The following is a 13,177-nucleotide window of genomic DNA, read 5'->3' as shown; positions in this document are numbered from 1 at the left end:
CGCCTCGAAAATCACCTCGTGGTCCTTCTGAAAATGTGTTCCGCGCAATGATTCCTTTATCCGAAGAAAGAGGAAGAATTCATGCGTACCATGTAAGAAGAATATAGGGGCGTCGTAAATTTTGATACCCCAAAGAGGCAGTATGTGTGACTGTGTCCTGCGCAGAATGAGCAGGGGGCTATGCGGAGGAAAGACACCCCCCTGGACAACTACCCGCTTTGTCCTGACAACCTCCCGTAATCTCGTCATAAGACTTTGGTACTTTGGTGGTATTCTACTGTGGCGGTTTTCCCCTTACGAGCATAATCCCTTCGCACCGCACCATGGCAGTTCCCGGAAACACCGGCATCACTTTCGCCTCCAGTCTGATACGCTCGTCTTGTATACTAGGAACTCCATTTCTTCTGCGACTCCAGACTTTTCACAGAGAGATGTTACGTAACGTCTTTCAGACGACCTGACCACAATGGAAGCGCGAGCGCCACATTTCAATGAACAGCAAAACTGCAGACATACGCTATCTGGTTATAGTACCAGGGCATTAATATGGGATGTGTCCAACATTTTCTTTTACACTGAGGTGACAAAAGTCACAGGATAGCGATACGCACATATACAGGTGGCGGTAGCACGGCGCACACACAAGGTATAAAAGGGCAGTGCATTGGCGCAGCTGTCATCTGTATTCAGGTGATTCACGTGAAAAGTTTTCCGATGTGATTATGGCCTCGCGACAGGAATTAACAGGCTCTGAACGCGGAATGGTAAGAGGAGCTAGGCGCATGGGACATTACATTTCAGAAATCGTTGGGAAACTCAATATTCCGAGAGCCACAGCGTCAAGAGTGTACCGAGAATATAAAATTACAGACATTACCTTTCACTACGGACAACACAGTGGCCGATGGTCTTCATTTTACTACCGAGAGCGGCGTTTGCGTACGGCTGTCGGTGCTAACAGACAAGCAACATTCAATGAAATAACGGCAGAAATCAATGTGGAACGTACGACGAACATATCCGTAAGGAGAATGCGGCAAAATTTGGCGTTAAGGGGTTATGGCAGCCGACGACCGACGCGAGTGCCTTTGCTAACACCACGACATCGCCTGCAGCGCCTATCCTGGACTAATGGCCATATCAGTTGGACCGTAGACGACTGGAAAACCATGGCCTGGGCAGATCAGTCCCGATTTCGGTTGGTAGGAGCTGATGGTAGAATTCTAGTGTGGCGCAGACCCCACGAAGCCATGGACTCAAGTTGTCAAGAAGGCACTGTACAACCGGACAGTGACTGCATAATGGTATGGACTCTGTTCACATGGAATGACTGGGTCCTCTGGTTCAAATGAACCGGTCATTGACTGGAAATGGTTATCTTCCGCTAAGTGGAGACCATTTGCAGGCATTCGTGTAGCCGAAAAACGATGGAAGTTTTTGGATGACAATGCGGCATGTCATCAATCCACAACTGTTCGCGATTGGTTTGAAGAACATTCTGGACAGTTCGAGCGAATGAGTTGGCCATCGTGATTACACGATATGGACCCCATCGAACATTCATGGGACATAGTCGAGAGATCTGTCCGTGCACAAAACCCTGTACCGGCAACACTTTCACAATTATGGACGGCTGTAGGGGCAGCATGGATCAGCATTTGTGCAGAGGACTTCCAACGACTTGTTGAGTCCATGCCTTATCGAGTTGCAGCACTACGCCGGGCTAAAGTAGGTCCGACACTGTGTTAGGATGTATCCCATGACTTTTGTCATCTCATTGCGTGGTGGCTTGAACTCTGCTGGGGACACTTTTAATGAGGTGTCTGAATACCTTTGGAGGGATGACACCCCATCCTTCCTCAGGAGCCGAAACCAGACAATGTAGTGATGTAGGATGCTGAGCTCTGGAGAGTTGTCGCCCTCCTTTTTTTTTTTTTTGGTCATCAGTCTACTGACTGATTTGATGCGGCCCGCCACGAATTCCTTTCCTGTGCTAACCTCTTCATCCCAGAGTAGCACTTGCAACCTACGTCCTCAATTATTTGCTTGACGTATTCCAATCTCTGTCTTCCTCTACAGTTTTTGCCCTCTACCGCTCCCTAAAGTACCATGGAAGTCATTCCCTCATGTATTAGCAGATGTCCTATCATCCTGTCCCGTCTCCTTAGCAGTGTTTTCCACATATTCCTTCCCTCTCCGATTCTGCGTAGAACCCCCTCATTCCTTACCTTATCAGTCCACCAAATTTTCAACATTCGTCTGTAGCACCACATCTGTAGCACAATGCTTCGATTCTCTTCTGTTCCGGTATTCCCACAGTCCATGTTTCACTACCATACAATGCTGTACTCCAGACGTACATCCTCAGAAATTTTTTCCTCAAATTAAGGCCGGTATTTGATATTAGTAGGCTAGTAGTCGTCCTCCTAACTAAGCCCAAAGCTGTTTCATTGGGTGTAGGTCGAGAGTCGGGGCAGGCCAGTCCATTTCAGATATGTTATTGACCAAAATCATTGCCTCACAGATGCTGCTTTATGATAGAGTGCATCGTCATTCTAACTATCATCGTCTCCGAATTTTTCCTCGGTGTACGCAGTACACAATGCTATCAGATGTGTTCATATTAGCACAGTAAGTGAACCACGCCCCAAATCACGAGAAACACCCCCATACCGTAACGTCACCTCCTCTGTACTTCATTATTGGAACTATACATTATGGCAGGCGATATTCTCTAGGCATCCGCCAAACCCAAACTCTTGCATCCAATTGCCACAGCGTATGGCTCTGAGCACTATGGGACTTAACATCTGAGGTCATAAGTCCCCTAGAACTTAGAACTACTTAAACCTAACTAAGGACGTCACAAACATACATGCCCGAGGCAGGATTCGAACCTGCGACCGTAGCGGTCACGCGGTTCCAAACTGAAGTGCCTAGAACCGCTCGGCCACACTGGCCCGCCCACAGCGTATATCGTGATTCACCAATGTTTGCACTAGATCTGTGAACGGTGACTGTTCCAGCCAACTGAGAGAGAACTGTGCTTACACTCATCTATAGAAATGTAATTAGGATTTATCTACAGAATTATCGCCTTCGTCACTGACATATTCTTTCGCACAATTCTTGAACGTAACTGCTAAAACAAATTTTTAAAAAATTGATTGTCTCCACAGGAACGAACGTATAACATCGATTATCTAAAACGTAGCCGCGTTATCCAGACATGTTGTGAAAGCCATGTTTCGAGGTGTGCAAACGAATTTCAGTGTTTCTTACTTTCTAAGAGCTGTCATTCCAATACCACTTTTAGGCTACTAAAATAGGATGGTACTGATTACCAGCCATATTTGTGATCGGTTTCAGGACATCCTAATTATAGTAATTCACAGTCAGATTTAGATCAGTTATCAAACCTGTACACGCATTTGCTTTAAACAAAAGAAAAATTATGCATATTAAGAACTGTGAAAATACTGTACCCTTCGAGTATATGCTAAGGGAATTATCCTTCATCCTCAAATGTAACATGATGAGTCCTTAACAAATGACACAATAAAAAAGTCCCTCGTCAACCACTTTTCTGTGATTTGCAGAGTGCAAATGGAGACGAGAATGTAAACTCTTTTGTTTTGTACTTTTTTGTTTATCTGATGAAGTATGCGGTACTACTTCAACTATATACATTTTCTATGAGATATATCAAAAGAAACGGAAGATACATGCCAGTAACAGCGTGTCGCAGGCGTAACACTTTTTAAGTTCAAGGGAATAATACACATGTCTGACTCGATCTGCGAAGATATCGGAATCCGTCTTGAAAACACTTTTCTGTAGCATAAGTGTTCTTTGCGACTTCCATGAATGATAGCATTACGGAAATTTTCTCGGTTGCATAAGCATTACACGCCCATCCACTATGAATATGTCTCCATAATTCATAGAAAATTATTAGCTGGTGTGTTGTTGCTTCTAAGTCATGATAGTTGCTTCTTACAGACTTGAAATCGATTGACCAGTGTAAGCAGGCTGTTTAGGTTTTTATGTTGGTAACGCCACGTAGCGCTCTGAATTGCCTCGTCCCTTAGTTTATGCTTCTGAGCTCATTAGATTTAAGTTAGCATAAGAGGGGGTAGGCTGTATAAGAGAATGAGTTGTGATGAATTGGAAGAAATGCATTGAGAAGTTATATGAAAAAGATTCCGGCCAAAATGAGTATTGCACAATGAGAAATAATTATTTAGAAAGAGGATATGAATAGAATACAGAAAGCATGCTCGGATAGGATTTTTTTCTGTGGGAACAAATGTTGAAATAAGAGGAAAGATCTATGGAATGAAGTTTTGGGTTGGACTACAGTACCAAATGCTACACTGAAAACAAACCCTGTCCTTTCCTTTTGTGTTATTCCGCTATGTGTTTGTGTACCCTTGTGTATTTGTGTTTTTCCTGTCTTTATGTGTTTAGCTAATAAGATTTATGTTGTCGAATTTTTCTAATACTAAGCTACATTCACTATGATGAGGAATACTGTTATCCTCAGATATAATTTGCATTAATAATATGTTATTTACTTTGTAAAGATGTTTAGACATTATTTTCGAAAGCTATTCTGATCTTTTATGTATTTACTTATGTCATAATTCCTGTAACACTGATGTATGTGTTTATTTATATTCTTTTGTAAAGCCCATATTACTACGAATGTTATCTGTACTATTATGTTCTTTAATGATGTATTTTGTACCTTTGTAATTCTTATGCTGTAAATTTATAATTATATAGACACCAGTTCTTCATTTCACTGCACACGTTTCTGCTGGTCATAGTATATGCACAATATGTGAGAAGTTGAGACTGTTAGTGTTTGCACGTGTGTTGATAATTCAGCAAGGGACTGGTTAACAGCATTGCTGGTTCTAAGGACAATTCCGAAAACTTTGTGAGTGCACATGTGGTGGTTTATGGACTTGCTATATTGTCCGCAAGACTCTTCGATGGTGATTGTGCACCTGCACAATCGCAACAGATGGCTGCTGGCCGTCTCTACAAGGACTGCAGTGGGTCTGCACCTTTGATGGCCCACCGATACCGTACTCTCTACCAGGACTACAGTGGGTCTGCTCTGTGATGACCTACCTACCAATATTCTTCAAAACTTCGTCTGACTCTGTTGTGGGTTGGCTCTGTTGTGGCACGTCGGGAGTCAGCATTGTCTTTCCGTTGGAAGGACAACACTACTTCTTCAAGACTGCATGGAAATCCACTACTTCCGTGTGCATTATCTTTCACTGCTCAGACTTTGTGCATAAAATTGTAATTAATACTGTGATGAATGATCAGGACTGTCTTTATGGACTGTGAGAAAATCTTTGCTTTTGACCAACAGTGTATCAATAAGTGTATGCATTTGATATCTTTGTTATTGTAATTATGAAAAATTTTAACAAATATGTACTGGCCACTGCCCAAAAATTTTTGTGGGGAGCATGGGGGCTATGTAAGTAGGCTGCTTAGGTTTTTATGTTGGTAACGCCACGTAGCGCTCTGTATGAGAATCACTGACTGTGCTGTGTGCAGTCTGTGGCTGGTTTGCATTGTTGGAATTTTTGCTATTGTAGTGTTGGGCAGTTGGATGTGAACAGCGCGTAGCGTTGCGCAGTTGGAGGTGAGGCGCCAGCAGTGGTGGATGTGGGGAGAGACATGGAAGAATTTTGAGAGGGGACGATCTGGACGTGTGTCCATTAGAAAGAGTAAATTTGTAATATTGGATATCATGACTCCTGGAAATGGAAAAAAGAACACATTGACACCGGTGTGTCAGACCCACCATACTTTCTCCGGACACTGCGAGAGGGCTGTACAAGCAATGATCACACGCACGGCACAGCGGACACACCAGGAACCGCGGTGTTGGCCGTCGAATGGCGCTAGCTGCGCAGCATTTGTGCACCGCCGCCGTCAGTGTCAGCCAGTTCGCCGTGGCATACGGAGCTCCATCGCAATCTTTAACACTGGTAGCATGCCGCGACAGTGTGGACGTGAACCGTATGTGCAGTTGACGGACTTTGAGCGAGGGCGTATAGTGGGCATGCGGGAGGCCGGATGGACGTACCGCCGAATTGCTCAACACGTGGGGCGTGAGGTCTCCACAGTACATCGATGTTGTCGCCAGTGGTCGGCGGAAGGTGCACGTGCCCGTCGACCTGGGACCGGACCGCAGCGACGCACGGATGCACGCCAAGACCGTAGGATCCTACGCAGTGCCGTAGGGGACCACACCGCCACTTCCCAGCAAATTAGGGACACTGTTGCTCCTGGGGTATCGGCGAGGACCATTCGCAACCGTCTCCATGAAGCTGGGCTACGGTCCTGCACACCGTTAGGCCGTCTTCCACTCACGCCCCAACATCGTGCAGCCCGCCTCCAGTGGTGTCGCGACAGGCGTGAATGGAGGGACGAATGGAGACGTGTCGTCTTCAGCGATGAGAGTCGCTTCTGCCTTGGTGCCAATGATGGTCGTATGCGTATTTGGCGCCGTGCAGGTGAGCGCCACAATCTGGACTGCATACGACCGAGGCACAGAGGGCCAACACCCGGCATCATGGTGTGGGGAGCGATCTCCTACACTGGCCGCACACCACTGGTGATCGTCGAGGGGACACTGAATAGTGCACGGTACATCCAAACCGTCATCGAACCCATCGTTCTACCATTCCTAGACCGGCAAGGGAACTTGCTGTTCCAACAGGACAATGCACGTCCGCATGTATCCCGTGCCACCCAACGTGCTCTAGAAGGTGTAAGTCAACTACCCTGGCCAGCAAGATCTCCGGATCTGTCCCCCATTGAGCATGTTTGGGACTGGATGAAGCGTCGTCTCACGCGGTATGCACTTCCAGCACGAACGCTGGTCCAACTGATGCGCCAGGTGGAAATGGCATGGCAAGCCGTTCCACAGGACTACATCCAGCAGCCCTACGATCGTCTCCATGGGAGAATAGCAGCCTGCATTGCTGCGAAAGGTGGATATACACTGTACTAGTGCCGACATTGTGCATGCTCTGTTGCCTGTGTCTATGTGCCTGTGGTTCTGTCAGTGTGATCATGTGATGTATCTGACCCCAGGAATGTGTCAATAAAGTTTCCCCTTCCTGGGACAATGAATTCACGGTGTTCTTATTTCAATTTCCAGGAGTATATATATATATGATGACTTTTGAACATTATTAAGGTAAATACATTGTATGTTCTCTATCAAAATCTTTCATTTGCTAACTATGCCTATCAGTAGTTAGTGCCTTCAGTAGTTAGAATCCTTTATTTAGCTGGCAGTGTTGGCGCTCGCTGTATTGCAGCGGTTCGAGTAACGAAGATTTTTGTGAGGTAAGTGATTTATGAAAGGTATAGGTTATTGGTAGTGAGGGCCATTCTTTTTTAGGGAATATTAAAAGTCAGATTGCGTTGCGCTAAAAATTTTGTGTCAGTTTAGTGATGATCAGAATAAGTAAAGAGCGAAATGTCTGAGTACGTTCATTTCTGCTCAGCTGTTTGAAAATCAAATAACGTAAGAGGTTTTCCAGCACTGTCATTTTTAAATTTTTCTAAGAGAATGTTTCACCAGCATTCGATCGTCATATCCATACACATCTTTTATACGTCGTAGTATTTAATATTTCCAAGAATTCGGAGCGTCCACGTACTGGTAGTACTTGCTCCGTTAAGCAGGATAGGCAGCAATCCGTTACGTAACTGACTGTACTCTACAAACATGGAGAAGGAACACCTTTCTTGGAGCACAGACTTAGCCGCACGCTACAGCCAGAATCTGTTCCCTTGTTATGTAATGATAACGTCGTTAGCTACGAGTGCAGTGAGTCCGGGAACATCGTGATTGAACTACTGAATAATGAAAATGAGTCCGTAGACGGGATGGATCATGCTTCTTGTCACAACACTTCGTCGGTCAGGCTGCGGTGACCTGTTCCAGTAGAACGGCTGTTATACAGACGCAAAACGGGGCAGCCGTAGGCTGGTGGTTGCAGCACTGAGTTATGGTGGTACTTCTGCTAGGTTTCACAGAGACCTCTTTCTGCGTCTAGTACGAAGCATCGTGATAGCTGCAGACTAAGCCCATATTTAGTGTTTGCTATCTTCGGTATTTGGCATATAATTTCGGAGCAAGTCATTATCGTATCGTACCAAACTCGACTCATGCAAAAGTGTTTTGAGCTTCAGCTTCTGTCTTGCCCCAAGATTTATCGGATTTCAGTTATATGTGGTGTCCCAGGGGGAATGGCCAGTATTCACAGATATGACAGGAACGGCCATTCGAAGCAGAAAAAGTCTAATAAACATGGACTCTAAAATGCATACTTTAAAAGCTATGAGCACTCGTTCATCTTCGCTATTGTGTAACATATCTCTTCTACTGAACAAGTTCTCATACGTTTCAAGAGATTCTTTTAGATCTCATGTCCTCAAAAAAATGCGGAAAGCAAAGAGCTAGCAGCAGAAGAGATTTGTTTCACATTATGTAAGATGAAGAAATGATCATAGCTGAAAAGGTATGCATTTTAGGGCCCATGTTTGCTAGAATTTTTAGCTTCGAATGATCGTTCGTGTCATATTCCTGAACACTGACCATTCCTCCTGGGACTTCCTTTATATTAACTGATCACAACATCTCATTATCTCCTCGGATTCGACTGAATCTCGTAACCTGGACGAGAACGCATGGAACAAACAACCTCCGGCGAGGTACCAACGACCTGTAACTGTACCACAAATAATTTCGACTGTTTTGAGGGGTAACGGAGGTTGAGCTCGATGTTAGAGCCTTGGTTGTAATTCGTCGGTATATAATTGTACATAGCAGCAAAAAGTAAAGTAGTCGTCAAACAGGAACATGATATTAACTGCACTGTGCTTGAAACGATACTATTGGATAGTATAAAATGTAGCCTTCGTTCTAACTCTGATGATGTGATCCGAACTTGACAAATAATAATCCCTTTGCGACAGAATCTTTCTGCTATTTTGCTTTCGATTGATAACCTGTCAAATAGTTGTTATATTAAATGACAAGTGAAACAATACTCAGGAAACATAACCTAAAAACTGAAAGTTTCTCATGGTGGCTTATTTCTCTCATAATTATGGCAGATATGTAAAGTTGCCCTGTTGCATTGAAGTAATTTTTCAGGTGTGTTAAGATACGATTTAATGCAATATTGACACCTACCTAATATTACGCACCACCTCAGACTTACAGTAGTGCACAATTATGCTAGCGTTCAGTCTCCAAATGATCTTTGACTATTCTTTTATTGAAGAACGGATGAATAGCTTAAGAAATGGCTTAGGAGAGAACTTGGGCGACATATAATTTTCATAAGTGGTTCTTTAGTAATCAAAATGTTCAGAATATATGTTTTGTCTTAATAACTAAATGATATGTGCAAAATGTCATAAACACTCGTAGAAAACAATACAACAGCACTATAAATTTAAATGAAATAATTACCGTATAATTAAATGAAATAGTTGTAAGTGCTTTAATTCGAATACTTCAATTAAATCATCATCATTTCATCCCCATCGACGCGCAGGTCGCCGAAGTGGCGTCAAATCGAAAGACCTGCACCAGGCGAACGGTCTACCCGACGGGAGGCCCTAGCCACACGACATTTCATTTCAGAGTAATTAACCATGCCAGACCATAACCGTAATGTATATTCAGAGGTATAATATATATTTTTATAAATATGACATCCAATATATTAACAGCATAATACTTCAGACTACGAAATAAAGAAATACTTGCCGCGTCATTTAAGTTCCTACTCCACTGACAGAAGTGCGTTGCATATACTCGCAGAAGTTCGGAAGATCCACCATTTCTGGACAAGTAGATTATTAGAGACGAAGCTCTTTCTTCTTGGTTGTGAGAGGGAACTGATCATATCCTTGTAGAAAAATTCATCCACGTAGGCTGCTAAAATGACACCAAGGAAAACCTAAGTCGGATTAACTGAGCAGTGATTTAAATCCTGCCCCTCCTTGGTATGACTCTATCATTTTAACTTCGAAGTCTTGTTTCTTGTTTTGTGATCACAGTTCTGGATTGCAGTCCTGACGGAGTACTTTCGTCAGACTTTGCACGGATTTACACGTGCAGAAATTTCGTGTGCTGATATTGTACAAGGGGCAACTTCATCGCCACTTCTTCGTTATAAACATCTGCACTTCTTTTATATTTTACCGACTGCATCCTTAGACCTAACCGCGGAGATCGAATCTGATTTAGCTTTGCTGCTCCAATGTTTCCTTCTTTCCAGTAGAAATGACAATATGCTGATCGTGAATCATCCCAGTTAACTCACAGACTTATGAGAAGCGGCTGACACTATCTGCAGACTAAAAATGTGCAGCTTTGGTTCTTTGACGGTACATGTGTGGCTTTGATTATATTTTGTAATTCATAAGCGGTCCTCATTAACCCGGATCTCCATTTCATCTCGATCATTTTTTGTTTGTTTTGTGCAGTAACTGTGCAGTGTTTGATACGCCGGACGCAATAACGGCAACAATCTACGACGAGAATAATTACGTTTAAATTCTGCCAACAACCATATACAGATGCCGGTAAGGAGTCACTTGAGTTGGCATTGAGCTGTGTAGTAGTGTGTTATCCTGTTTGTTGAGAGAATAAAATGTCTAAGATAACATAAAAGAGAATTAAAGTGGTTGTGCCTATGGGCATAAAGTTAGATGCACTTCATAGACTGGCAAAGGAGAATTTTTCAATAACATTGCCGCATTTCATGTTGAAGTATTTGCAAAGATTCCTGGATGACCAGTCGTTGGTGTTACAGACGTAACTAAGTGTCTCGAAACGACAATGACGCTGCCTACAGTATGAAAGCTGATGAAGAAAGTCTTGCCGCATATTCATCTGTAGACGTTGAAAATTGTGACACTGGAGTAGCTGACGAAATTAGCACTCAAACCGGACGCATTATGGCACATACAAAGACAGCAGCGCAGCTGGATAAAATAATGATTTTCTTATTAAAAAGAAAACGACTTCTAAATGTTCTGCTAAATTATGTGTATTTGTCCATGAACCATCTTTCGCGTTCTCAGGCCGTCTTCAAATGACAACTGAATAACACAAACACAGATAAACATGATGTGCGTCGTACACAGATATTGTTTGTATATAAGATACAAAAATGACACAGCGTGTTGACATAGGAAAGAATTTAGGAAAATATTACGTTTTTGTCGCATAGAAATATGATTAGATAAGCTAAAAAATGCGAAACGAAAGTTTTTTGTGGAAATACAGTTAACAAATGATGAGAAATAAGGTGAAGTCACAGTTTGGATCTAGTATTTGTAACTAAAACTTTACTTAGCAACCAGGAAAACTTAAACTGAGTCTGATCACTTAATGTTAAGCTGGCATTCTGTGTCATGTGCTTATTGATTTCCAATATTTCCAGTAGGATCACATTTCTGCTTTTCTTAACAGAAGATAAAATTTCACATTATAATCATATGAATGGTTTTGTGTAAAATGGTTACCAGCAAAAGTTGAATATTTCTTCGTTAATCTCCAGTTTCTCTCATGGTCAGATAGCCTAATTCCTACAGCTCTGCCTGACTGACCAATATGTGCTGTTTCACACGGCTTGCATGTGATTTTGCACTCAAAACTCTCGCCAAGGGCTTTAATTTGTCTTTATTATTAATTAAAATTTTTGATATGCCACTGATATTATAAAATGCAGGTCTGTACTTACGAGCCTTTAATTTCTTTTGCAAGGTTGTCTGAAATGTTGCCAATAGACGGGATTTTGCACCAGGTTTTGTAACTACTGAGTGATTGCTGTTGGTCAAGGTCATGGTCACCATTATTTGAGCCAACGATTGAAACAGAACTGTAGACCATCAAACATTTCGTTTCCAGCAATGGCTATAGCTTTGCCCTGATTGATAATATACCACGGGCTGGTCATGGAACGTGTCAGTACACGAAACTACAACATAAAAGTAATAACAGATAAAAATAAAACGTTCATGAACCCTAAAAAAGTCAAGCCATAAGTTTAACTAAACGCAGTCAACAATACAACAAGAATGAGCTTAATTTTTCAAGGAACTGCTCGACAGAATAGGAGTGACCCATGAGGAAACTCTTCAGTCTTGATTAAAAATCGCGTGGATTACTGCTAAGATCTTTGAATTCGAGGTAGCTTATTGAAAATGGATGCAGCAGTATACTGCACACTCTTCTGCAAAAGAGTTAAGGAAGTCCGATCCAAATGTAGGTTTGATTTCTGCCGAATATTAACTGTGTGAAAGCTGCTTATTCTTGGGAATAAGTTAATATTGTTAACAAGAAATAACAGTAAGGAATATATGTATTGAGAGGCCGATGTCAAAATACCCAGACTGGTGAAAAGGGGTCGAGAAGAGGTTCGCGAACTTACACCACTTATTGCCCGAATCGCCCGTTTCTGAGCCAAAAATATCCTTTTAGAACGGGAAGATTTACCCCAAAATATAATACCATACGTCATAAGCGAATGAAAATAAGCAAAGTAATTTTCGTGTCGAACTATCACTTACTGGAAACACCGTTCGAATAGTGAAAATGGCAGCATTACGTTTTTGAACAAGATCGTGAACGTGGGCTTTCCACGACAGTTTACTATCTATCTGAACACCTGGAAAGTTGAACTGTTCAGTTTCGCTAATCATATGCCCATTCTGTGAAATTATAATGTCTGGTTTTGTTGAATTGTGTGTTAGAAATTGTAAAAACTGAGTCTTACTGTGATTTAGCGTTAGTTTATTTTCTACAAGCAATGAACTTAAGTCATGAATTACACTATTTGAAAGAGAGCCGTTGTTGCACACAAAATTCTTTACTAGTAAGCTAGTGTCATCAGCACTCAGAAATATTTTAAAGTTATCCGTAGTACTAGACGGCATATCATTTATATAAATAAGGAACAGGAGTCGCCCAACACTGATCCATGGGGCATCCCCACTGGACCGTAGCCCTCTCACACCCCACATCACAGCCATTCTCAACAGCGTGAATAATGACCTTTTGCTGTTGGCTGCTAAAGTAAGAGGTGAACCAATTGTGAGCTACTCC

Source organism: Schistocerca piceifrons, chromosome 3 (genome assembly GCF_021461385.2).
Source record: "Schistocerca piceifrons isolate TAMUIC-IGC-003096 chromosome 3, iqSchPice1.1, whole genome shotgun sequence".
Lineage (NCBI taxonomy): Eukaryota > Metazoa > Arthropoda > Insecta > Orthoptera > Acrididae > Schistocerca > Schistocerca piceifrons.
This window is presented reverse-complemented; position numbering follows the sequence as displayed.